The following is a 27,695-nucleotide window of genomic DNA, read 5'->3' as shown; positions in this document are numbered from 1 at the left end:
TATGATTTCTAGGGGGATAACAAGGGTGAAGAGTTCTTGTAGTGAGAGTTAGAGAGAGAGGGCTGGACGGAGCCATTGCTGGTTACTGAACATAGGAAGCATTTGTGGTTGTCATAGAAACCTGGGGTCATTATGCGACCAATTTCAATGGCTACAGTGCAGTAAGTTTAGGCATGTTTCACCAACCTGCATTTCAGTAAATCTTTGTCCTCAAGCTGCAGAGACCCACTGCCACATTTGTTCTTTATGAAAGCCGCCCTCTGAGTTAGGAACCAAATTAATACACAGAAATTAGTTAGGTTCAAATGCTGGTTGGCCAATGCCTAGGATTCTCATCTGTTAGCTCTGTCTTGATTATCATAAATCTATATATTTTATAAGACTTATCTTATAGAGGATGCCGTTTGCTGGCGCCCTCTCTTGCCGGTGGCTCACATCCCACCACTGGAGGAAGCTAAGGGGAAAGGAGAACTTCCTTTATTTACTTGCTTAAATGAGTCTCCTTGCTATGTCACTTCTGCCCTGGATCACCACATATCTACTACATTTCCCAGAATCCTCTTTGACTCCTAGTCCTGTCTAACTTTCTGTTTCATTGGCCAAACCGAACTTTATTCAACAATCAATAACATAAACATACACAGAAGTACTTCCACCATCAAATCTGGGGTAAACCTAGTATTTTTGTTTTGTTTTGTTTTGTTTTGCTGTTGTGGTTGTTCTTGGGGATTTTTTGTTGGTTTGCTATTTATTGTTCCTTGTCAATTAGTGAAGGCTTTGGAGAAAATCCTTGCAGTTTCTCCCACAGAAGGATTGCGCATCTTGGGCAGCTCTCTGTAGCGGTGTTCCACAGTCCTGTCATAAATCCATGCTATGTAACCATGGTAGTCTCATAAGCTCACTAATACAATTCACAAATTCCTGAAGGGAGATACATTATTTCCAAATGCTGAGTAATGTCTATTGTGGTCCCATCTAAACCATCTTAGTTATGCTTCTCAATTGCTTCCCTTCTAAGGAAGGCATTTAGATTTGAGTGAAATGTATGGAGACAAGGGAGGACTACGTCTCGAGAGGCGTTTCCCCTGTGCAGGAACAGTTGCACAACATGGTTGAGATTGAAGCTTGACAACGAAATAGCTACCCTCGGGGCATTTCTTCTGTACCCCTCATATTGAAAATCCTTTCTTTCCTGTACAATATATTCTGATTACAGTTTCCTCTATCTTTACTACGGCTGGTTCCTGCCCTACTCCCATGTCATCCAGTCCTACCCCATTTGTGATTCTGAATGGAAAAGAAAATGCTTCCAGCAGTTGGAACAACACATCACATATTTAATTGAACTATGAAACAAAAACTATGACATACAGGGTGGAACAGGGAGCTAACAGAATGAATGGAGAGAAGTCAGAAAGGCAAAAGAATCAGAGACCCCCTGGTATACACTGTCTGGATTTCCATGAAGATGCTAAGCTGAAAGCTGTGCTAGGTATACAGAGGACCTGGGGCAGAGTCATGCAGGATCTGCGTATGCTGCTTCAGTCTCTATGACTGCATATGAGCTTTGTTCAATTAATTTAGAGTCTGTGTTCTCCAGGGGGCACCATCCCCTATGGCCCTTACAAGTTTTCTACCTGTGCCTTTCAGAGTTCTATGATCACTCAGAGAAGTTATTTGATGGAAACATCATAGAGACATCACTTTAATATCTTTTTGTTCCAAGGTCTTTCTGTCTGTCTGTCTCTCTTGTGGTCTGTCTGTCTCTGTCGAGGCACATCTAGGTAGTTTTGAATTTTTGGGTATTGTGAGTCCAACAGGAATGCACATTTTGCAAGTGTCATTTTGGTAGCTGAAGGGTCCTTGTGGAACATGCCCAAGACTGGTATCTCTGGAAGGAGAGGTAGATTGATTCCAATATGGATTGACAGTCACTCTAAATCAATGGAGAAGAGACTGAAGCAGTAAACACTGGGAAAGCAAGAGTATGTGCCAGGACTTCTATGTATGTATCATGCCTTTAGTATATTGGGAGTACTTTTTATTTGTATTTTGTTGAACCTCTGATTGTGTCAACAGGTGGGTCTCTGAGTTTTGGATGTGTTTTTGGACTCTTTTGCTCCTATTGGTTTACATTTCCAACATCTGTTTGATAGTTGTGGTTTGTCATAAACTAATTTCTTTTGTTGTGTTTTCCTCTTATCTCTCAGGATCATGTTATTTTCTTGTTTTAAACAAGTTCAATTATTGCAAGAATCTGAAAATAGTAATTAGGCCTTCATTAAGAACTAATGAATTTTAAATATTAATGTGAAACATTAAGACTTTACATGATAATTCAATGTATTCTGGGTCATATTATAGCAGCTTGTTCTAGACTTGTCAACACTTGCTTGTTAGATGGGGAACCATGCTCCAATCCTTCTCTCCTCTGCATCAAAGCTCAGGCCTGTGTGCTCACAATCACATATGAACAGCACAGTCTAGGGACAAGCTACGACAGCCAACAGCATGGAGGTCAGGCCACATAGGGCATCATAGGGGCTTACTTTAGTCAACAAGGGCCCAGAAGAAGAAAGCTCAGCATGATCTCCCCTAGAACTGCCTGCCACCTTTTTGAGCAGCATGAGACAGAAGGGTGACTTCACTCCGGAAGCCAATCGAAGACTGGGCAGTCCTCCCTTCCCTACTCCTACCATGAGAGGTGAAGACAAAACTGAAAGCAGATACCTAAATGAGGTGAATGGGCTGACCACTGAGTCCACAAAGGTGCCACAATCCTTGGGGCAACCATATAACTATTTATGTTACATACATGTCTTCCCACAAGGATGTGTATGGTTGGTATTCAGATGCAAGCTTAAGACTCTTGTGGAAACAGAAGGACAGGTCCACAAACCTGATGATAATAGTGAGGTGACCTCAGATAATTTCTATCCACTGTTTCAGGAAGATTGGAAGCACAGAGCCCTGTTCTCGGATCGTGCATTGGGCTGCACACATTATAAACACTGAAAAAAGGGCAGTGCCCTCTAAATCTTCACAAACCATGTACACTCAAATATGTACACAATGAGTTCAGGAAGTTTAAAAGAACCGCTAAAGAGTTTACACAAGATTTAAATTTTCTCTGGAACTGCTTCCCTGCTTCAGGAGGAATGTTGTGTTGTCAGATACCTGTGCAAGGTGTTGCCACTGTCTTTTATGAAAGGAGTCCTAATTATTGGACCAGACTCAGAGACCGCTATCAATCACATGCCTGGCTAACCCATAGCAAATCTGCCATATGACACCAAGGGATGCAGGGGGAAATGTACCTACCAGCTTTTAGTGAAAACACTGCATCTAAAGGATGATTTCTGACCAAAATTTTTAATTATTATCAAATGGTAGATCACTTCATTTATCGCCCCACAATATTTCAACAGAATTATATAAGGGAATCCCTGAACTGGAATCTCAAGGGGCCCATGAGACAGATGTTGGACACCCAACCCAGGCCTGAACAGCCATGTGGTTGGACAAGGCCAGCTGAGCCAAAAGAATATGGGTAGAGTAAGATAAGGAAGGCACCCAAGGGCTTGTGGGCTCTGGTTGGAGGCTGGGAAGTGAGACCCAGCTGTTTTCATTCTCCTAGTCCTCATCCTCATCTTCGGGTAAGTGAGCTTACTTCTTTGGAACATTCCAGTGCAGACACTGGGCCTGGTTCTCAATACAGACCTTCACGGGGTGCAAACACAGAAAGAGGACAGCTGGTATCAGGAGATTGTGATGCTGATGCTGTCTCCATGGCACATTTCCTGTCTCTTCTGTCCATCAAAAGACACCCGTGCAGTGTGACAGCATAGTCTTCAGCTAGACCACTGCGGGGATCTCCATTTGACAGAATGAGAGCCAGGGGCAGATGTGTGTAACCCCGATGGCTTGCACGTTGGAGTGGATCATGAATTCCCAGCTGCTACAGTTGTATATGGTGTGCTGGCCATGGTGTGGAGATGACCTCTCCGTTGCCCTGTGCAGTGTTGATAGGTTGTCCATCCAGGTAGACATCTAAGTTCTACAGGCATGAGGAGGTGCCTCTGAAGATCACTACTTCATTGAAGACTTGGTATTACATGACCTTCTTTCGGCCCTCTGTATCTAGGCCGTTTTCACTGCGGCCATTATGGTAATGTTGAGTTGAACTTATACCAAAACCTAATATTGAATTCAAGTGGATAGGCATGAAAAATTGCAAGTACTATTTATTGTCAGTTTGCCTTGTTTGGAAGAATAAAAAGTTTATCATGATAATAATAATTATTATTCTTTGAATGACAATGGATCGTTTTCTCATCCAAGAAATGCCATAAAATTATTATTAATACACTCAATGGGTGTATTAGCCATATAGTATACTCAAAAGAATCCATGCAGTTCATTACAGGCCCTACAAGTACCTGGTCCTTGTCTCAAACTTCATATATGCTCTAATCCCCCAAACCCTCTGAATGGGGATGTAGCTCATTGGTAGGGCTACTGCTTTGCATGCAGGAGTCCCCGGGTTTGATTCCCAGCATCCCCGAACCTTTTTAACTGTTTGCTTTCAGGATCTATTCTCTTTTTAATTGTTCCATTTCAGGATCTATTCGCACAAAGTGTGTCAGATTTTAACTTCTTGTTATGAGCTTATATTTGCATAGCTATTTATTGGATGAAATGGCTTAACTGTCACCAGACAACTAGTGAGGTGAGGAGAATGTGGTCATGCCCACAGGGATATGCTTTCTTATCACAAAGAAACTAAGCACTGCTTTCCTGCTGGTGCCAGATTCTCCAGTGGGTATGATTTCTAGAGGGATAACAAGGGTGAAGAGATTTTGTAGTGAAAGGGAGGAAGAGCTGGGGCGAGTCATTGCTGGTTACTGAACACAGGAAGCATTTGTGGTTTTCATAGAAACCTGGGATCATTATGGCAACTGTTTTCAATGGCTACCCAGGAAATGTCCTGGAAAAGAGAATTCCTGCTCTTTGCAATGAGTGAGCTTCTGGGTTCCCAGAGGTGAGTAAATGAATCTTCCTGAGGGTGGGTTGGCAGATGCAGGGATCCCATACGCAAGTATGTTCATTCTCCCTTCGAGATTTGCAGCCAGGTGTCTGCAGAAGGAGAGAGAGTGGGGACCATTCTGCCTCCTCCATGTGCTGTGCTGTCTGGACCTGGCTGTGCTGGAGCCATGGGAGGAGTTCTGGGGGAGGGAGCAGCAGGGAGATAGACAGTAGAGTGAGCTCTCTCTGATCCCAGCTTGCTGCTCCCTGAAAAGGGATCAGATTGCTCCCTGACAGGATCTGAGGGACATAAAGCAGGAAAGTCTAAAGACTAATCAGTGATTACCCTGAGATGACTCTGTAATATGCAGTTGGTTAGAGGATTATTGTTCCTCCTTAGTAGTTTGTGAGGTAGCTTGGTTTTGAGACAATGTTTCATTGTGTCCTACCCTGTCTGGGAACTCTCAATGAATCTCCTGACTCAGTTGCCCTATGAAGGGATTGCAGGTGTGGGACACTGTGTACATGTCACCAGTTTGTGATTTTAATTTACTTTTTTGTGGATCCCACCTTCTCTGGTGACCCTGATCTCTCCTCAGAATCCCTGCCCTGAAGCTCTCTGCATAAGGCATTAAAATTTCTATTGAATGTCTTATAAATAGAACCAAACCTATCAATGTCCCCTTGAACTGCTCACTTACATTTTCGAATTTCTCAATTTCTGTTGTTGACTGAATTTGGGAACTTTTGTATGTTTTTCATGGGAATTATTCATAGTATAAGTTTGTGTAACTTTCCACCTCATGGACTTGTACCTTTTCAGTTCTCATCCTTGCATTTGGAAGCACAGGCTGTTTTAACTTTTAAGTATTCCTCTTTGCCAGGGCATTCAGTTATACTTTAATTCTTTAATTAGTTTTCATTTGAATTAAAAGGAATCTTTGATTACATACCAATCGCACTACCATCTGCTCCCATTCTCTACACAACCCTCCCCCACGAGTCCCTCATCAATTCCTGAGGGTGCATTAGGCCTCCAATAAGGTGTCATCATCAAAGTCTGTCACATCATTAGGTTCAGGACCAATCCCTAATCCCTCCGTGGTGTGTCTAGACTGAGAGAGTGTCCTCCCCCGTGTGTGTAGACTGAGAGAGTGTCCTCCCCCGTGTGTAGACTGAGAGAGTGTCCTCCCCCGAGTGTATAGACTGAGAGAGTGTCCTCCCCCGTGTGTGTAGACTGAGAGAGTGTCCTCCCCCGTGTGTGTAGACTGAGAGAGTGTCCTCCCCCGTGTGTGTAGACTGAGAGAGTGTCCTCCCCCGTGTGTGTAGACTGAGAGAGTGTCCTCCCCCGTGTGTGTAGACTGAGAGAGTGTCCTCCCCCGTGTGTGTAGACTGAGAGAGTGTCCTCCCCCGTGTGTGTAGACTGAGAGAGTGTCCTCCCCCGTGTGTGTAGACTGAGAGAGTGTCCTCCCCCGTGTGTGTAGACTGAGAGAGTGTCCTCCCCCGTGTGTGTAGACTGAGAGAGTGTCCTCCCCCGTGTGTGTAGACTGAGAGAGTGTCCTCCCCCGTGTGTGTAGACTGAGAGAGTGTCCTCCCCCGTGTGTGTAGACTGAGAGAGTGTCCTCCCCCTGTGTGTAGACCCCCGTGTGTGTAGACTGAGAGAGTGTCCTCCCCCTGTGTGTAGACGAGTGTGAGAGTAGAGACCCTGTGTGTGTAGACTGAGAGAGTGTCCTCCCCCCGAGTGTGTAGACTGAGAGAGTATCCTCACCCCATGTGTGTATACTGAGAGAGTTTCCTCCCCTGTGTGTGTAGACTGAGAGAGTGTCCACCCCGTGTGTGTAGACTGAGAAAGTGTCCTCCCTCGTGTGTGTAGACTGAGAGAGTGTCCTCCCCCGTGTGTGTAGACTGAGAGAGTGTCCTCCCCCATGTGTGTAGACTGAGAGAGTGTCCTCCCCCGTGTGTAGACTGAGAGAGTGTCCTCCCCCGTGTGTGTAGACTGAGAGAGTGTCCTCCCCCATGTGTGTAGACTGAGAGAGTGTCCTCCCCTGTGTTTGTAGACTGAGAGTGTCCTCCCCCATGTGTGTAGACTGAGAGAGTGTCCTCCCCTGTGTGTGTAGACTGAGAGAGTGTCCTCCCTCGTGTGTGTAGACTGAGAGAGTGTCCTCCCCCGTGTGTGTAGACTGAGAGAGTGTCCTCCCCCGTGTGTGTAGACTGAGAGAGTGTCCTCCCCCGTGTGTGTAGACTGAGAGAGTGTCCTCCCCCGTGTGTGTAGACTGAGAGAGTGTCCTCCCCCGTGTGTGTAGACTGAGAGAGTGTCCTCCCCCGTGTGTGTAGACTGAGAGAGTGTCCTCCCCCGTGTGTGTAGACTGAGATTGTTTCCTGCCTCCACAGGACAAAAATTCTGGTTGTACTTCCAGAGGCAGGAAAAGACTGCCCAGGCCCCCAACTGACAGCTGTGTTCAGGGGGCCTGGACAGTCTTATTCTGGCTCCCCAGGTGACTGGCTGGGGGCCTAGGAGGACTGACTTTGTAAGGTCAGGCATTTCATTGCTGCTGATTCCTCTTTCCAACTGGATTATGTTTGGCTCAGTGCTTAGCTGTCTGGTTTCGAACTCGCAGTGATCATGCAGCCTCTGGCTCCAGAGTGCTAGGACTAAGTCGTGAGCCACCAGAATCCTGACTGCTTTCATTCATATATAGGGTATTTCATTTTGATTCCAGGCGATTTCCCTGTGCCCGTTATGGTTTATTATTAAATGTCTTTTCGGTGATATCTCCACTTAGGTACAGTGACATGGATTTTCTTCTATGTGTTCTCTTCTATGTGTTCACTCCAGAGCAAGGCTTAAGTTTATATTCTTACTTTCTTTGAGATGGAAGCCTTACAAATGTTTATTTAGTTTTGAAATCACCTTGTCACCCCATATGACAGCATCACCCTACAAAGCCAAGTATTAGGCAAGTGGATGGAAACAGAAGAAACCATGCTTAGCGAGGTAACCCAGTCACAAAAAAAAGCATGATATGTACTCACTCTTATGTGGATTTCAGACATAGAGTAAAGGATTGCCAGCCTGCACTCCATGATTCCCAAGAGGCTGTAATCAAGGAGGACCCTAAGAGAGACATACATGGTCCCCTGGATTTGGGGAAAGGACAAGATCTACTGAGCAAATTGGGAGTAAGGGTAGAGGGGAGAGGGAACTAGGAGAGTGAGAAGGGGAAAAGAAGAGGTATGAGGAAGACATGATGTGGCAGGGAGATTGAGTTGGGGGAAGAACAGAAGTGAGCAAGATAAGAGATACTATAATAGAGGGAGCCATTATAGGTTTAAAGAGAAAACAGGCACTAGGAAAATGTCTGGAGAGATACAAGGTTGACACCACCTAACAATCTAAGCTACGAGGAGAGGCTACCTCAAATGCCCTCTCTTGATAATGAGATTGATGACTAATTCTTATGCCAACCTATAGCCTTCATCTAGCAGCTGGAGGAAGTAGAAGCAGACACCCACAGCCAAGCCTTGTACTGAGCTGAAATCCAATCACAGAGAAGGTGGGCTGATGAACAAAGTTGTTGAAGACACACAAAGAAAAAGCTGTACTTCACAAGGGAGAGCTCTTGGTGTCCAGACTGATAGATGGGAAACCAGCATAGGCCTGATCTAGACCCCCTGAAAGTCCCTGTCAATGAGGAGACCTTGGAAATCATTGGGGCCTCTGGGAGAGGAGCAGTACTTATCCCTAGCATAGGAATGGACTTCAGGAGCCCATCCAACATACATGGATACTCCCTGAACATAGACACAAGGGGGTTTTGCTAGGCCAAAATAATATTACAGACTAATAAGACTCCCCCCTATGGAAGGCCTCACCCTCCCTGGGGAGCAGAAATGGTTTGGGATAGGTTTTCATTGGGGGATAGATGGAAGCAAGGAATGGTGAGGGACCTGGAATTGGCATGTATAATAATTTTCTTTTTTTTTTAAAAAAAAGAATATATGAGGGCATTGGTGGTACAGGCCTTGAATTCCAGCACTCGGTATGCAGAGGCAGGTGGATCACTGTGAGTTCCAGGCTAGTGTGCTCTCCAGAGCAAGTGCCAGGATAGGTTCCAAAGTGACACAGAGAAACCCTGTCTCAAAAAACAAAAATAAGAAATGAAGAAAGAATGTAAGACGAAAGAAAGAAAGAAAGAAAGGAAGAAAGGAAGGAAGGAAGGAAGAAAACACACTTGAAAAGACAGAAAGTCAAGTGTTCATTCTGTAATTTGTAGCTATTCATGGTTTACAAAAATATCTTTACACTTAATAATCTCTGAAGCATATTGAGTATAAACGCATTTTTCTTCTTATTTTGCTTACGTAGAAGTATTCTTTTGAGACCATTCATTATTTATCTAGTAATTTAGACTAAAGTTCCAGAGGGAAAACAAAAATGTGATATGAAGGATCTAATTATGTCCAAGCTCTTTCTTGAAATTCACATGCCAAAGTAAAGAAAGCATAATTCCCTAAAGCCTAAACTTGCATGTAATTGGGTAGATTTTGTTGAGTTCATCAACATGAATTTCCCACTTTAAAACTCTTTTACTCAAGGTTGGAATGTCGGCCAAGCAGTTAAGAGAACAATTGTTCTTGCAGACCACGTAAGTTTCCTTCATATCTAGATGTCAGGAGCTTCAAAACTGCCTGGCACTACAGCTCTAGGCCTTGGGGCATTATTTTGTCTTTTTGAATTGCGTTTACAATCTGAAAATGAAAAACCATATGATCATCTACTAGATGCTGAAAAATCATTTCACAAAATTCAAAACCCCATCATGATAACGGTCTTGGAGAGATCAGGGATAACAGGAACATTCCTAAACATAATAAAGGCTATATATGGCAAACCAACAGCCAACTTCAGTCTAAGTGGAGAGAAAATCAACGTGATTCCCCTAAAATAAAAAACATGACGAGGCTGTGCAGACTCTGCATACCTCTTCCATACTGTGCTTGAACTTCTTTCTAGGGAATAAGTCAACAAAAAGGGAGACCAAGGGAATACAAATTAGAAACAAAGAAGAAAAACTATCACTGTTTGCAGATAATATATAAGTGACCTGAAGAATTCTACCAGGGGACTCCTACAGCTGATAAACACCTTCAGAAAAGTTTCAGGATACTATTTAACTCAAAAATTCAGTAGCCCAACTATATATAGACAATAATCATGCTGACTAGGAATTCTCATCTGCTAGCTCAGTCTTAATAATCATAAAGCTATATATTTAATAAGATGTATCACTTAGAGGAAGCCTTCCACTTGTGCCCTCTTTTGGCAGCTGATTACATGGCTACTCCATAGCAGAGACCAGGAGGAAGAGAGAAGGGCCGACATCCTTCTTGCCCTTGCTTATATATGTGTCTCCCTGCTATGTCACTTCCTGCCTGAATCACCACTTCTTTACTAATACCTCAGAATCCTCCTTGACTCCTAGTACAGCCTAACTTGGTGCCTCATTTGCAAACAGTACTTTATTTATCACCCAATAAGAGAAATACATACACAGAAGCACTTCCCACATCCAGAGAGTGTTACTAAATTTGGTATTATTGCTTTATTTTGTTAGTAATATTCTGGTATCTTTGTATTTCTATTGTCCAATATAAAGAAAAGAAAGAATATATTCCTCTCCTTAATGGTTTCTCATGGATCTGACACACCTTTCTCCATTCCATCAGTGCAGGAAGTTTAGGCACGTGCCACCAATCTGTGTTACAATAATCTTTGCTCCACAAGCCGCTGAGACCCACTGTCACATGTGTGCTTTACGTGAGCCACCTGTCCGAGTTAGGGCCCAAATTAATACACAGAAACTTGTATTAGGTTCAAATGCTGGTTGGCCAAAGACTAGGAGTTTCATCTGTTAGCTCTGTGTTAACTATCATGAATCTAAATATGTTACAAGACTTATCTTATAGAGGATGCCTTTTGCTGGCACCCTCTCTTATCGGTGGCTCACATCCCGCCACTAGAGGAGGCAAAGGGAAAGGGGATACTCCCTGTCTCTTCTTGCTTAAATGATTCTACTTGCTATGTCACTTCTGCCCTGGATCACCACATCTCTACTACATTTCCCAGAATCCTCTTTGACTCCTAGTCCTATCTAACTTGTTGTTTCATTGGCCAAACAGAACTTAATTCAACAATCAATAAGATAAACATACACAGAAGCACTTCCACCATCAAATCTGCGGTAAACCTAGTTTTTTTTGTTATTGTTGTTTTGTTTTTTGCTGTTGTTGTTGATTTTGGGGATTTTTTTGTTGTTTTGCTATTTATTGTTCCTCGTATATTTAGTGAAGGATTTGAGAAAAACCTTGCAGTTTCTCCCACAGACTGATTGCACATCTTGGGCAACTCTCTGTAGCGGTGTTCCACAGTCCTGTCATATATCCATGCTATGTAACCATGGTAGTCTCATAAGCTCACTAATACAATTCACAAATTCCTGAAGGGAGATACATTATTTCCAAATGCTGAGAAATGTCTATTGTGGTCCCATCTAAACCATCTTAGTTATGCTTCTCAATTGCTTCCCTTCTAAGGGAGGCATTTAGCTTTGAGTGAAATGTATGGAGACAAGGGAGGACTACGTCTCGAGAGGCGTTTCCCCTGTGCAGGAACAGTTGCACAACATGGTTGTGATTGAAGTGTCACACAAAATAGCTACCCTCAGGGCATTTCTTCTGTACCCCTCATATTGAAAATCCTTTCTTTTCCTGTACAATATATCCTGATTACAGTTTCCTCTCCCTTTTGTACCACCATTTCCTCCCTACTCCCATGTCATCCAGTCCTTCTTTGTGATTCTGATTAGAAAAGAACAGGCTTCTTGCAGTTGGAACAACACATCACAAATTTAATTGAACTAAGAAACAAAAACTATGACATACAGGGTGGACAAGGAAGCTAACAGAATGAATGGAGAGAAATGGAGAATGAAAAATAATCAGAGACTTCCTGGTTCACACAGTCTGTAATTCCATGAAGATGCTAAGCTGAAAGCTTTGCTATGGACACAGAGGACCAGGTGTAGAGCCATCATGCAGGCTATGTGCCTGCTGGTTCTGTCTCTATGACTGCATATGAGCCTTGTTCAATTAATTTAGAGTCCGTGTTCTCCAGGTGGCCTCCATCTCCTATTGCCCTTACATGTTTTCTACCTGTGCTTTTTAGGGTTCTATCATCACTGAGAGGAGTGATTTGATGGAAACATCATAGAGACATCACTTTAATGTCTTTTTGTTCCAAGGTCTGTCTGTCTGTCTGTCTGTCTGTCTCTCTGTCTGTCTGTCTGTCTGTCTCCCTCTCTCTCTATTTTTGGTTCTCTGTCTGTTTCTGTCTCTCATGTGTCTACTCTTGTGATTATGTAATTGTTTCTAGTTGCTGCAGGATGAGACTTCTCTGAGGAGGACTGAAATCTGATGACTATAGCAGAATACCATTAGGATAAATTTTTTCACTACTGCGGAAAAATCAGCATTGTTTGCTTTAACACTAGGTCTCAGGGCTATCTAGTGTCTGGTTTGTGGTCCCGAAATCAGTACAAGTTAGGGGCTCCGTGTGGTAGAGTGTCCTTAACTCAAAGCAGACATTGTTTGGTTATTTCCATAAGCTTTGTGCTTCAATGGCCCTAGCATTTTTTTGTAAGCAAACTGCAAAGTAGATCAAAGAACTTTGGCCTGGTTGAGAGTTTTATTTCTATTTTGGAGCCTATACTAAAGACACTGTGATGTAGTAATGAGGGTTGGATGTAGGCAACATCTTAACTGGTCCACATCCAATGAGTTGTGTGTGACTATCCCTCAGCTATGGGCCCTTGCTGTCAGTATCAACCTATTGTCTTGACATCTGCCTGAGGTGTTTGGAGAGTTCCATGGGTTCCCTATGGTCAATATTTCCATTCTATATAAACCATTCCTAGTAACGGAAGTTTTGTTTGATGACAAGAGATTTACAGTGGGAATCTGTCTACTCCCATTATTTGCAGACATCATCAGGATTGCGTTCTTATATTTTGCAAAGATTTCACTGCACTAGATTTCCATACCACCCACAAATGCCCCTTAATTCTTCCAGTGTCTCCCTGAATTCCCTCTCTATAACCCATTTCTTCTAGCCCCCTACAGACCACCCATAAAATCTCAAATATTTCCCGGTATCTGGGAGAATCGTGTTTCCTCATAGTGTCTTCCCCTATACATAGTCTCTCTGGGAGTTGAGTCTGAGGTTTGGGTAACCTGTTTTTAACCTATAATATACACATAGAAGCATATTATATCATATTTATCACTTTGTTTCTGTGTCACCTCACTCAGGAATATATTGTTTTGCTCCATCCAGTTGCATGAAAATTTCATGGTGCCAGATTTTAAACAGTTGAGTAAAAATTGTTGTATAAGTGCAGTATGTTTTTTTTTAACCATTCTTCAGTCAAAGCACATCTAAGTAGTTTTGAATTTCTGGGTATTGTGAGTCCAATAAGAATGAACATGATTGAGAAAGTGTCATTTTGGTAGCTGAAGCGTCCTGGTAGAACAGGGCCAAGACTGATATCTCTGGAAATCTATTGATTTCCATATGGAGTGATGATAGTCACTCTAAATCAATGAAGAAAAAAATCACAGAGACTGAAGCAGAAAACACTGGGATTGCATGAGACTATGCCAGGACTTCTATTTATGTATCGTGCCTTTTCGTATTTTGGGGGTATTTCATGTTTGTATTTTGTTGACCCTCTGATTGTGTGAACAAATGGGTCTTTGGTTTAGGCTGTTTTTGTGGACTCTTTGGTTCCTATTGTTTTACATTTCCAATTTCTATTTGATAGTTGTGGTTTGTCATCTCCTAATTTATTTGTTGTGTTTTCCTCTTATCTCTCAGGATCGTGTTATTTTCTTGTTTTAAACAAGGTCATTTATTGCAAGAATCTGAAAATAGTAATTAGACCTTCAATAAGTACTAATGAATTTTAAATATTAATATGAAACATTAAGACTTTACATGAAAATTTCATGTGTTCTGGGTCATTCTTGTAGCAGCTTCCTTCTAGACTTGTCAACACTTGCTTGTTAGATAGGGAACCATGCTCCAGACCCGGCTCTCCTCTGCATCACAGCAGAGGCCTTTGTGCTCACAATCAAATATGAACAGCACAGCTCTGGGCACAAGCTGCAACAGCCACCAGCATGGAAGTCAGGCACATAGGGCATCATAGGGGCTTACTTTTGTCAACAAGGGCCCATTATGTTCTGACTTTCACAGCAGAAGAAAGCCCTGTGTGAACTCAGCTAGAGCTGACTGAGAACCTTTTTGATCAGCATAAGACATAAGGCTTACTTCACCCCGGAAGCCAGTTGAAGAATGGGCAGTCCTCCTTTCCTACTCCTGCCATGAGTCCTGAAGACAAAACTGAAAGCTGACAACTAAATGAGGTGACTTGGCTGACCACTGAGAACACTAAGCCTCTACAATCCATGGGGCAACCATGTATGCTATTTATTTTACATGCATGTCCACACACAGGGCTCTATATATCTGCTGCTCAAATGCAAGCCTAAGACTCCTGTGGAAGCAGAAGAACAGGAGCACAACCATGATGATAATAGTGAGGTGGCCTCAAATAATTTCAAGCTGCTGCTTAAGTAAGATTGGAAGCACAGAGCCCTGTCCTGGACTGTGCATTGGGCTGGACACATTGTAAACACTGAAAAAATGGCAGTGTCCTCTAAATCTTCACAAAGCATGTACACTCAATTATGTACACAGTGAGTTCAGAAAGTTTAAAAGAACCGCTAAAGAGTGTACACAGGATTTAAATAGTCTCAGGAGCTGCTTTCCTACTGCAGGAGGAATGTGATGTTGGCAGATGGCTGTGTAAGGTGTTGCCACTGTCCTCTCTGGAAGGAGTCAGAGGCATTGGGACAGACTCAGAGGCAACTAACCATCACATGCCTTGCTAACCCATAGCCATACTGCCAGGTGAATCCAAGAGACTCAGGGCACAAGGTACCTACCGGCTCAGGGGTAAAGCACTCCATCTAAAGGAAGATTTCTGACCGAAAAATATATTTCATTACCTAATGGTAGATCAATCAATTTTGACCCCCTCAGAGTTTCAGCGGAACGATTTATGGGAATTTCCTGTTCTGCGATCTCAGGGGGCCCATGAGAGAGATCTAGGACACCCAGACCAGTTCTTGTTTTGCTTCTCTAGTAATGCAAAATGATGAAAAACTTTAAAGGCCAATGTGTTCTTCCGAAGGCAGTCCGATGCTCTCCCACTAGGCAGGCAGGACACAGATGCCTGAAGCGCCATGTGGTTGGACAAGGCCAGCTGAGCCAGAAGGCCACAGGAAGATTAAGAGAAGGAAGGCCCCCAAGGGCTTGAGGGCTCAGGTTGGACGCTGGGAAGTGAGACTAGCTGTCTTCATCCTCCTGGTCCTCATGCTCATCCTCTGGGAAGTGAGCTTGCTTCTTTGGAACATTCTGTGCAGACACTGGGTCAGGTTCTCAATACAGTCCGTCACGGGGTGCAAACACAGAAAGAGGACAGCTGGTATCAGGAGGTTGTGATGCTGATGCTGTCTCCATGGCACATTTCCTGCCCCATCTGTCCATCTAAAGACAGCCGTGCAGTGTGACAGCATAGTCTTCAGCTAGACCACTGCGGGGATCTCCATCTGACAGAATGAGAGCCAGGGGCAGATGGATGTGACCCGATGGCCTGCACGTTGGTGTGGACAGTGAAAGTCGCAGCTCCTGCAGCTGTGTATGATGTGGTGGCCATGGGGTGGAGTAGTCAGCCAACTTACCTCCATTGCCCTGAATAGTGTTGATAGGGTGTCCATCCAGGTAGACATCTACGGTGGACAAGCATGAGGAGTGGCCTCTGAAGATCACCACTTCATTAAAGGCTTGGTAATAGGTGACCTGCTTTCGGCCCTCTTTGTCCAGGCCATTTTCACTGAGGCCATTATGATACCGTCAAGTTGAACCTATACCAAAATCAAAATTTGAAATCAAGTGGATATGTCCTGAATTATTGCAAGTATTTTTTATTGTTAGCTTCCCTTGTTTAGAAGAACATAAAGTTTATTGTTTATTATTATTATTATTATTATTATTATTATTATGCTTTGAATGACAATAGATTTTTTCTCATCCAAGAAATGCTATAAAATTGATATTACAACACTCAATGGGCAACCATAAAGTATACTCAAAAGAAAAAGTGCAGTTACTTTCAGGCCCTACAAGTGCTGGATCAATTATCCACACTTCTTATATGCTGAAATTGTCACGGAGTAGCCTTAGGGGATATGGCTCAGTGGTAAAGCTCCTATTTTGCACGCATGAAGTCCCCGGTTCGATTCCCGGCATCTCCTACTCGTTTTACCTGTTCCCTTTCGATTCCCGGAATCTCGATTCCCGGAATCTCAAAGGCATTTTAACTGTTCCCTTTCGATTCCCGGAATCTCCAACGCGTTTTAACTGTTCCCTTTCAGAATCTATTCACTTTTTAACTGTTCCCTTTCTGTACCTATTCGCACAAGGTGTGTCTGTCTTTAACTTCTTGTTATGAGCTGATATTTGCATAGCTACGTAGTAGATAAATTTTCTCATCTGTCACATGACAACAGTGTTTATCTATAATATTAGGTCATATCGGTGGAGATCAGCATCAGTCTGGTGAAGAACGTGGTCACGCCTCAAGGGATATGCTTTCTTGTAACAAAGAAGCTAAGCTCTGCTTTCCTGCTGGTGGTTGTTTCTCCAGTGAGTTTGGTTTCTAGGGTGATAACAAGGGTGAAGAGTTCTTGTAGTGAGAGAAAGAGAGGGAGGGCTAGACGGATCCATTGCTGGTTACTGAACACAGGAAGCATTTGTGGTTGTCATGGATACCTGGGGTCATTATGGCGAACGATTTCAATGGCTACAGTGCAGGAAGTTTAGGCATGTGTTACCAACCTTCATTTCAGTAAATCTTTGGTCCACAAGCCGGGGAAACCAACCACCACATTTGTGCTTTATGTGAGCCGCCTGTCCCAATTAGGGCCCAAATTAATACACAGAAACTTGTATTAGGTTCAAATGCTGGTTGGCCAATGACTAGGATTCTCATCTGTTAACTCTGTCTTAATTATCATAAATCTATATATTTTATAAGACTTATTTTATAGAGGATGCCTAATGCTGGCGCCCTCTCTTGCCGGTGGCTCACATCCCGCCACTGGAGGAAGCTAAGAGGAAAGGAGACACTTCCTGTTTCTACTTGCTTGAATGATTCTCCTTGCTATGTCACTTCTGCCCTGGATCACCACATCTCTACTACATTTCCCAGAATCCTCTTTGACTCCTAGTCCTGTCTAACTTGCTGTTTCATTGGCCAAACCGAACTTTATTCAACAATCAATAACATAAACATACACAGAAGTACTTCCACTATCAAATCTGGGGTTAACCTAGTTTTGTTTGTTTTCTTTCCTGTTGTTTTTGGGGACTATTTTTTATTGTTTTGCTTTTTATTGTTCCTTGTATATTTAGTGAAGGCTTTGGAGAAAAACCTTGCAGTTTCTCCCTCCGACAGATTGCACATCTTGGGCAGCTCTCTGTAGCGGTGTTCTACAGTCCTATCATAATTCCATGCTATGTAACCATGGTAGTCTCATAAGCTCACTACTACAATTCACAAATTCCTGAAGGGAGATACATTATTTCCAAATGCTGAGTAATGTCTATTGTGGTCCCATCTACACCATCTTAGTTATGCTTCTCAATTGCTTCCCTTCTAAGGAAGGCATTTAGCTTTGAGTGAAATGTATGGAGACAAGGGAGGTCTACGTCTCAAGAGGCGTTTCCCCTGTGCAGTTGCACAACATGGTTGTGAATGAAGTGCGACACAAAAATCGCTACCCTCAGGGCATTTCTTCTGTACCCCTCATATTGAAAATCCTTTCTTTCCTGTACAATATATTCTGATTACAGTTTCCTCTATCTTTACTACGGCCGGTTCCTGCCCTACTCCCATGTCATCCAGTCCTACCCCATTTGTGATTCTGAATGGAAAAGAAAAGGCTTCCAGCAGTGGGAACAACATATCACATATTTAATTGAACTAAGAAACAAAAACTATGACATACAGGGTGGAACAGGGAGCTAACAGAATGAATGGAGAGAAGTCAGAAAGGCAAAAGAATCAGAGACCCCCTGGTATACACAGTCTGGATTTCTATGAAGATGCTAAGCTGAAAGCTGTGCTGTGTATACAGAGGACCTGGGGCAGAGTCATTCAGGATCTGCGTATGCTGCTTCAGTCTCTATGACTGCATATGAGCTTTGTTCAATTAATTTAGAGTCTGTGTTCTCCAGGGGGCACCATCCCCTATGGCCCTTACAAGTTTTCTACCTGTGCCTTTCACAGTTCTATGATCACTCAGACATGTTATTTGATGGAAATATCATAGAGACATCCATTTGATATCTTTTTGTTCCAATGTCTTTCTGTCTGTCGGTCTCTCTTGTGTTCTGTCTGTCTCTGTCGAGGCACACCTAGGTAGTTTTGAATGCAAGGGTTTTGTGAGTCCAACAAGAATGCACATTTTGCAAGTGTCATTTTGGTAGCTGAAGGGTCCTTGTGGAACATGCCCAAGACTGGTATCTCTGGAAGGAGAGGTAGATTGATTCCAATATGGATTGACAGTCACTCTAAATCAATGGAGAATAGACTGAAGCAGTAAACACTGGGAAAGCAAGAGTATGTGCCAGGACTTCTATGTATGTATCATGCCTTTAGTATATTGGGAGTACTTTTATTTGTATTTTGTTGAAACTCTGATTGTGTCAACAAGTGGGTCTCTGAGTTTTGGAAGTGATTTTTTGCTCCTATTGGTTTACATTTCCAACTTCTATTTGATAGTTGTGGTTTTTCATATTCTAATTTCTTTTGTTGTGTTTTCCTCTTATCTCTCAGGATCATGTTATTTTCTTCTTTTAAACAAGTTCATTTATTGCAAGAATCTGAAAATAGTAATTAGGCCTTCATTAAGAACTAATGAATTTTAAATATTAATGTGAAACATTAAGAATTTGCATGAAAATTCAATGTGTTCTGAGTCATATTGTAGCAGCTTGCTTCTAGACTTGTCAACACTTGCTTGTTAGATAGGGAACCATGCTCCAGACCCTTCCTTCCTCTGTATCACAGTGGAGGCCTGTGTGCTCACAATCACATATGAACAGCACTGTTCTAGGACAAGCTACGACAGCCAACAGCATGGAAGTCAGGCCACATAGGGCATCATAGGGGCTTACTTTAGTCAACCAGGGCCCAATATGTTCTGACTTTAACAGCAGAAGAAAGCTCATCATGATCTCCCCTAGAACTGCCTGCCACCTTTTTGAGAAGCATGAGTCAGAAGGGTGAATTACCCGGGAAGCCAATCGAAGACTGGGCAGTCCTCCCTTCATACTCCTACCATGAGAGGTGAAGACAAAACCGAAAGCAGATACCTAAATGAGGTGAATGGGCTGAACACTGAGTCCACAAATGTGCCACAATCCTTGGGGCAACCATATAACTATTTATGTTACATACATGTCTTCCCACAAGGATGTGTATGGTTGCTGCTCAGATGCAAGCTTAAGACTCTTTTGGAAACTAAAGGAGAGGCCCACTACCCTGATGATAATAGTGAGGTAACCTCAGATAATTTCTATCCACTGTTTCAGGAAGATTGGAAGCACAGAGCCCTGTCCTGGATCGTGCACTGGTCTGGACACATTATAAACACTGAAAAAAGGCAGTGCCCTCTAAATCTTCACAAACCATGTACACTCAAATATGTACACAATGAGTTCAGAAAGTTTAAAAGAACCTCTAAAGAGTGTGCACAGGATTTAAATTGTCTCTGGTGCTGCTTCCCTGTTTCAGGAGGAATGTGGTGTTGTCAGATACCTGTGCAAGGTGTTGCCACTTTCTTCTATGAAAGGAGTCCTAATTATTGGGCCAGACTCAGAAACAGCTATCAATCACATGCCTGGCTAACCCATAGCAAAGTTGCCACGTGACACCAAGAGATGCAGGGGGAAATGTACCTACCAGCTTTGGGGGAAAACACTGCATCTAAAGGATGATTTCTGACCAAAACTTTTAATTATTATCAAATGGTAGATCAATCCATTTTGAGCCCACAAAATTTCAACAGAATTATATAAGGGAATTCCTGACCTGGGATCTCAGGGGGCCCATGAGAGAGATGATGGACACCTATCCGAGGCCGGAACTTCCATGTGGTTAGACAAGGCCAGCTGAGCCAGAAGGCCATGGGTAGAGTAAGCTAAGGAAGGCCCCCAAGGGCTTAAGTGCTCAGGTTGGAGTCTGGGAAGTGAGACCTAGCTGTCTTCATCCTCCTAGTCCTCATCCTCATCCTCTGGAAAGTGAGCTTACTTCTTTGGAACATTCCAGTGCAGACACTGGGTCATGTTCTCAATACAGTCCCTCACAGGGAGCAAACACAGAAAAAGGACAGCTGGTATCAGGAGGTTGTGATGCTGATGCTGTCTCCATGGCACATTTCCTGTCTCTTCTGTCCATCAAAAGACAGCCGTGCAGTGTGACAGCATAGTCTTCAGCTAGACCACTGCGGGGATCTCCATCTGACAGAATGAGAGCCAGGGGCAGATGTGTGTAACCTCGATGACATGCACGTTGGTGTGGATCATGAAGTTCAAGCTGCTACAGCTGTATATGGTGTGCTGGCCATGGGGTGGAGATGACCTCTCCATTGCCCTGTACAGTGTTGATAGGGTGTCCATCCAGGTAGACATCTACCTTTGACCGACATGAGGAGGTGCCTCTGAGGACCACCATTTCATTGAAGACTTGGTATTACATGACCTGCTTTCGGCCCTCTGTGTCCAGGCCATTTTCACTGAGGCCATTATGATTCTGTTAAGTTGAACTTATACCACAACCTGATTTTGAATTCAAGTGGATAGGCATGAAAAATTGCAAGTACTGTTTATTGTCAGTTTGCCTTGTTTGGAAGAATACAAATTTTATCATGATCATTATTATTATTATTCTTTGAATGACAATGGATCGTTTTCTCATCCAAGAAATGCCATAAAATTATTATTAATACACTCAATGGGTGTAATAGCCAAGTAGTATACTCAAAAGAATCCATGCAGTTCCTTACAGGCCCTACAAGTACTGGGTCATTGTCACACAATTCATATATGCTCTAATCACCCAAGTATTCTGAATGGGGATGTAGCTCTTTGGTAGGGCTCCTGCTTTGCATGCTGGAGTCCACAGGTTTGATTCCCAGCCTCCCCAAACCTTTTTAACTGCTTTCAGGATCTATTCTCTTTTTAATTGTTCCATTTCAGGATCTATTCGCACAAAGTGTGTCAGATTTTAAATTCTTGTTATGAGCTTATATTTGCATAGCTACTTAGTGGATGAAATGGCTTAACTGTCACCAGACAACTAGTGAGGTGATGAGAACATGGTCATGCCCACAGGAATATGCTTTCTTATCACAAAGAAACTAAGCTCTGCTTTCCTGCTGGTGGCAGGTTCTCCCGTGGGTATGATTTCTAGAGGGATAACAAGGGTGAAGAGTTCCTGTAGTGAGAGATAGAGAGGAAGAGCTGTGCAGAGCCATTGCTGGTTACTGAACACAGGAAGCATTTGTGGTTGTCATAGAAACCTGGGATCATTATGGTGACCGTTTTCAATGGGTACCCAGGAGATGTCCTGGAAAGGAGAATTCCTGCTGTTTTACTGAGTGAGCTTCTGGGTTCCCAGAGGTGAGTACCTGAATCTTCCTGAGGGCGGGTGGTCAGATGCAGGGATCCCACACCCAAGTATGTTCACTCTCCCTTCTAGATTTGCGGCCAGGTGTCTGCAGAAGGAGAGAAAGTGGGTACAATTCTGCCTCCTCCATGTGCTGTGCTGTCTGGACCTGGCCGTGCTGGAGCCATAGGAGAAGTGTTCTGGGGGAGAGAGCAGCAGGGAGATAGACAGTAGAGTGAGCTCTCTCTGATCCCAGCTTGCTGCTCCTTGAAAAGGGATCAGATTGCTCCCGCACAGGATCTGAGGGACATAAAGCAGGAAAGTCTAAAGACTAATCAGTGATTACCTCAGATGCCTCTGGAATATGCAGTTGGTTAGAGGATTATTGTTCCCCCTTAGTAGTTTGTGAGTTAGTTTGGTTTTGAGACAACATTTCATTGTGTACTATCCTGGCTGGGAACTCTCAATGAATCTCCTGACTCAGTTGCCCTATGAAGGGATTAGAGGTGTGGGACAATGTACTAGTCACCAGTTTGTGATTTTAATTTCCTTTTTTGTGGGTCCTGCCTTCCCTGGTGACCCTGATCTCTCCTCAGAATCCCTGCCCTGAATCTCTCTGCATAAGGCATTAAAATTTCTATTGAATGTCTTATAAATAGAACCAACCTATCAATGTCCCCTTGAACTGCTCACCTACATCTTTCAAATTCCTCAATTTCTGTTGTTGACTGAATTTGGGAAGTTTTCTATGTTTTTCATGGGAATTATTCATAGTATAAGTTTGTGTAACTTTCCACCTCATGGACTTGTACCTTTTCAGTTCTCATCCTTGCATTTGGAAGCACAGGCTATTTTAAATTTTAAGTATTCCTCTTTACCAGGGCATTCAGTTATACTTTAATTCTTTAAGTAGTTTTCATTTGAATTAAAAGGAATCTTAGATTACATACCAATGGTACTACCATCTGCTCCCATTCTCTACACAACCCTCCCCCACGAGTCCCTCATCAATTCCTGAGGGTGCATTAGGCCTCCAATAAGGTGTCATCATCAAAGTCTGTCACATCATTAGGTTCAGGACCAATCCCTCGTCCCTCCCCAGTGTGTCTAGACTGAGAGAGTGTCCTCCTCCTTGTGTGTAGACTGAGAGAGTGTCCTCCCCCGTGTGTGTAGACTGAGAGAGTGTCCTCCCCCGTGTGTGGAGACTGAGAGAGTGTCCTCCCCAGTGTGTTTAGACTGAGAGAGTGTCCTCCCCCATGTGTGTAGACTGAGTGTCCTCCCCCGTGTGTGTAGACTGAGAGAGTGTCCTCCCTCGTGTGTGTAGACTGAGAGAGTTTCCTCCCCCGTGTGTGTAGACTGACAGAGTGTCCTCCCCCGTGTGTGTAGACTGAGAGAGTGTCCTTCTCTGTGTGTGTAGACTGAGAGAGTGTCCTCCCCCGTGTGTGGAGACTGAGAGACTGTCCTCCCCCGAGTGTGTAGACTGAGAGAGTGTCCTCCCCCGTGTGTGTAGACTGAGAGAGTGTCCTCCCCCGTGTGTGTAGACTGAGAGAGTGTCCTCCCCCGTGTGTGTAGACTGAGAGAGTGTCCTCCCCCGTGTTTGTAGACTGAGAGAGTGTCCTCCCCCGTGTGTGTAGACTGAGATTGTTTCCTGCCTCCACAGGACAAAAATTCTGGTTGTACTTCCAGAGGCAGGAAAAGACTGCCCAGGCCCCCAACTGACAGCTGTGTTCAGGGGGCCTGGACAGTCTTATTCTGGCTCCCCAGGTGACTGGCTGGGGGCCTAAGAGGACTGACTTTGTAAGGTCAGGCATTTCATTGCTGCTGATTCCTCTTTCCAACTGGATTATGTTTGGCTCAGTGCTTAGCTGTCTGGTTTCGAACTCGCAGTGATCAGGCAGCCTCTGGGTCCAGAGTGCTAGGACTAAGTCTTGAGCCACCAGAATCCTGACTGCTTTCATTCATAGTTAGGGTATTTCTTTTTGATTCCAGGCGATTTCCCTGTGCCCGTTATGGTTTATTATTAAATGTCTTTTCGGTGATATCTCTACTTAGGTACAGTGACATGGATTTTCTTCTATGTGTTCTCTTCTATGTGTTCACTCCAGAGCAAGGCTTAAGTTTATATTCTTACTTTCTTTGAGATGGAAGCCTTACAAATGTTTATTTAGTTTTGAAATCACCTTGTTACCCCATATGACAGCATCACCCTACAAAGCCAAGCATTAGGCAAGTGGATGGAAACAGAAGAAACCATTCTTTTCGAGGTAACCCAGTCACAAAAAAAAAAGCATGATATGTACTCACTCTTACGTGGATTTCAGACATAGAGTAAAGGATTGCCAGCCTGCACTCCATGATTCCCAAGAGGCTGTAATCAAGGAGGACCCTAAGAGAGACATACATGGTCCCCTGGATTTGGCGAAAGGACAAGATCTACTGACCAAATTGGGAGTAAGGGTAGAGGGGAGAGGGAACTAGGAGAGTGAGAAGGGGAAAAGAAGAGGGATGAGGAAGACATGATGTGGCAGGGAGATTGAGTTGGGGGAAGAACAGAAGTGAGCAAGATAAGAGATACTATAATAGAGGGAGCCATTGTAGGTTTAAAGAGAAAACCGGCACTTTGAAATTGTCTGGAGAGATACAAGGATTTTGCTTACATAGAAGTATTCATTTGAGACCATTCAATATTTATCTAGTAATTTAGACTAAAGTTCCAGAGGGGAAACAAAAATGTGATATGAAGGATCTAATTATGTCCAAGCTCTTTCTTGAAATTCACATGCCAAAGTAAAGAAAGCATAATTCCCCAAAGCCTAAACTTGCATGTAATTGGGTAGATTTTGTGAGTTTATCAACATGAATTTTCCACTTTAAAATTCTTTTACTCAAGGTTGGAATGTCGGCCGAGCAGTTAAGAGAACAATTGTTCTTGCAGACCACATGTTTCCTTCACATCTAGAGGTCAGGAGCTTCAAAACTGCCTGGCACTACAGCTCTAGGCCTTCTGGCTTTTTTTGTCAGTTTTGGATTGTGTTTACAATCTGAAAATGAAAAACTATATGATCATCTCACTAGATGCTGAAAAAGCATTTCATAAAATTCAACACCCTGTCATGATAAAGATCTTGGAGAGATCAGGTATAATAGGAACATTCCTACACATAATAAACAGCCAACTTCAGTCTAAGTGGAGAGAAAAATCAATATGATTCCCCTAAAATTAAAAACATGAGAAGACTGTCTACACTCTCCATACCTCTTCCATACTGTGCTTGAACTTCTTTCTAGACAATAAGTCAACAAAAAGGGAGACCAAGGGAATACAAATTAGAAACAAAGAAGAAAAACTATCGCTGTTTGCAGATAATATGAGGGTCTACATAAGTGACCTGAAGAATTCTACCAGGGGACTCCTACAGCTGATAAACACCTTCAGAAAAGTTTCAGGATACTATTTAACTCAAAAATTCAGTAGCCCAACTATATATAGACAATAATCATGCTGACTAGGAATTCTCATCTGCTAGCTCAGTCTTAATAATCATAAAGCTATATATTTAATAAGATGTATCACTTAGAGGAAGCCTTCCACTTGTGCCCTCTTTTGGCAGTTGATTACATGGCTACTCCATAGCAGAGACCAGGAGGAAGAGAGAAGGGCCGACATCCTTCTTGCCCTTGCTTATATATGTGTCTCCCTGCTATGTCACTTCCTGCCTGAATCACCATTTCTTTACTAATACCTCAGAATCCTCCTTGACTCCTAGTAGGGCCTAACTTGGTGCCTCATTTGCAAACAATACTTTATTTATCACCCAATAAGAGAAATACATACACAGAAGCACTTCCCACATCCAGAGAGTGTTGCTAAATTTGATATTAATGCTTTATTTTCTTAATAATATTATGGTATCGTTGTATTTCTATTGTCCAATATAAAGAAAAGAAACAATATATTCTTCTCCTTACTGGTTTCTCATGGATCTGACACATGTTTCTCCATTCCATCAGTGCAGGAAGTTAAGGCACGTGCCACCAATCTGTGTTACAATAATCTTTGCTCCACAAGCCACTGAGAACCACTGTCACATGTGTGCTTTACGTGAGCTGCCTGTTTGAGTTAGGGCCCAAATTAATACACAGAAACTTGTATTAGGTTCAAATGCTGGTTGACCAATGACTAGGATTTTAGTCTGTTAGCTCTGTGTTAATTATCATGAATCTAAATATGTTACAAGACTTATCTTATAGAGGATGCCTTTGGCTGGCACCCTTTCTTGCAGTGTCTCAATCCCTCCACTGGAGGAAGCTAAGAGGAAAGGAAAAACTTCCTGTTTCTACTTGCTTAAATGATTCTCCTTGCTATGTCACTTCTGCCCTGAATTACCACATCTCTACTACATTTCCCAGAATCCACTTTGACTCCTACTTCTATCTAACATGCTGTTTCATTGGCCAAACCGAACTTCATTCAACAATCAATAACATAAACATACACAGAAGTACTTCCACCATCAAATCTGGGGTTAACCTAGTTTTGTTTGTTTTTTTTTCCTGTTGTTGTTTTTGGGGATTATTTTTTTGTTGTTTTGCTATTTATTGTTCCTTGTATATTTAGTGAAGACTTTGAGAAAAACCTTGCAGTTTCTCCCATAGACTGATAGCACATCTTGGGCATCTCTCTGTAGCGGTGTTCTACAGTCCTGTCATACATCCATGCTATGTAACCATGGTGGTCTCATAAGCTCAATACTACAATTCACAAATTCCTGAAGGGAGATACATTATTTCCAAATGCTGAGTAATGTCTATTGTGGTCCCATCTAAACCATCTTAGTTATGCTTCTCAATTGCTTCCCTTCCAAGGAAGGCATTTAGCTTTGAGTGAAATGTATGGAGACAAGGGAGGACTATGTCTCGAGAGGCATATCCCTTTGCAGGAACAGTTGCACAACATGGTTGTGATTGAAGTGTCACACAAAAATAGATACCCTCAGGGCATTTCTTCTGTACCACTCATATTGAAAATCCTTTCTTTTCCTGTACAATATATCCTGATTACAGTTTCCTCTCCCTTTAGTGCCCCCAGTTCCTCCGTAGTCCCATGTCATCCAGTCCTTCTTTGTGATTCTGATTAGAAAAGAACAGGCTTCTTGCAGTTGGAACAACACATCACAAATTTAAATGAACTAAGAAACAAAAACTATGACATACAGGGTGGACAAGGGAGCTAACAGAATGAATGGAGAGAAGTGGAGAATGAAAATTAATCAGAGACTCCCTGGTTCACAAAGACTGTAGTTTCACGAAGATGCTAAGATGAAAGCTTTGCTATGGACACAGAGGACCAGGTGTAGAACCATCATGCAGACTATGTGCCTGCTGGTTCTGTCTCTATGACTGCATATGAGCTTTGTTCAATTAATTTAGAGTCTGTGTTCTCCAGGTGGCCTCCATCCCCTATTGCCCTTACAAGTTTTCTACCTGTGCTTTTCAGGGTTCTATCATCACTGAGAGGAGTGATTTGATGGAAACATCATAGAGACATCACTTTAATGTCATTATGTTACAAGGTCTGTCTGTCTGTCTGTCTGTCTGTCTGTCTGTCTGTCTGTCTCCCTCTCTCTCTATTTTTGGTTCCCTCTCTGTTTCTGTCACTCATGTGTGTACCCTTGGAATTATTTAATTGTTTCTAGTTGCTGCAGGATGAGACCTATCTGAGGAGGACTAACTATCTGTTGACTATAGCAGAACACCATTAGGATAAATATTTTCACTACTGCGGAAAAATCAGCATTGTTTGCTTTAACACTAGGT

The 27,695-nt window shown here is 42.9% G+C and overlaps 1 long non-coding RNA gene across 1 annotated transcript in view; it reads left to right on the top strand.

Moving 5' to 3' along the window:
• Positions 1 to 27,695, top strand: part of LOC113837577 — an 82,861-nt gene that overhangs the window by 29,729 nt on the left and 25,437 nt on the right. The window lies entirely within an intron of this gene.

Source organism: Cricetulus griseus, chromosome X, assembly GCF_003668045.3.
Source record: "Cricetulus griseus strain 17A/GY chromosome X, alternate assembly CriGri-PICRH-1.0, whole genome shotgun sequence".
Classification (NCBI taxonomy): domain Eukaryota; kingdom Metazoa; phylum Chordata; class Mammalia; order Rodentia; family Cricetidae; genus Cricetulus; species Cricetulus griseus.
Note: the sequence above shows the minus strand (reverse complement) of the source record. Positions and strands in the feature narration are given on the sequence as shown.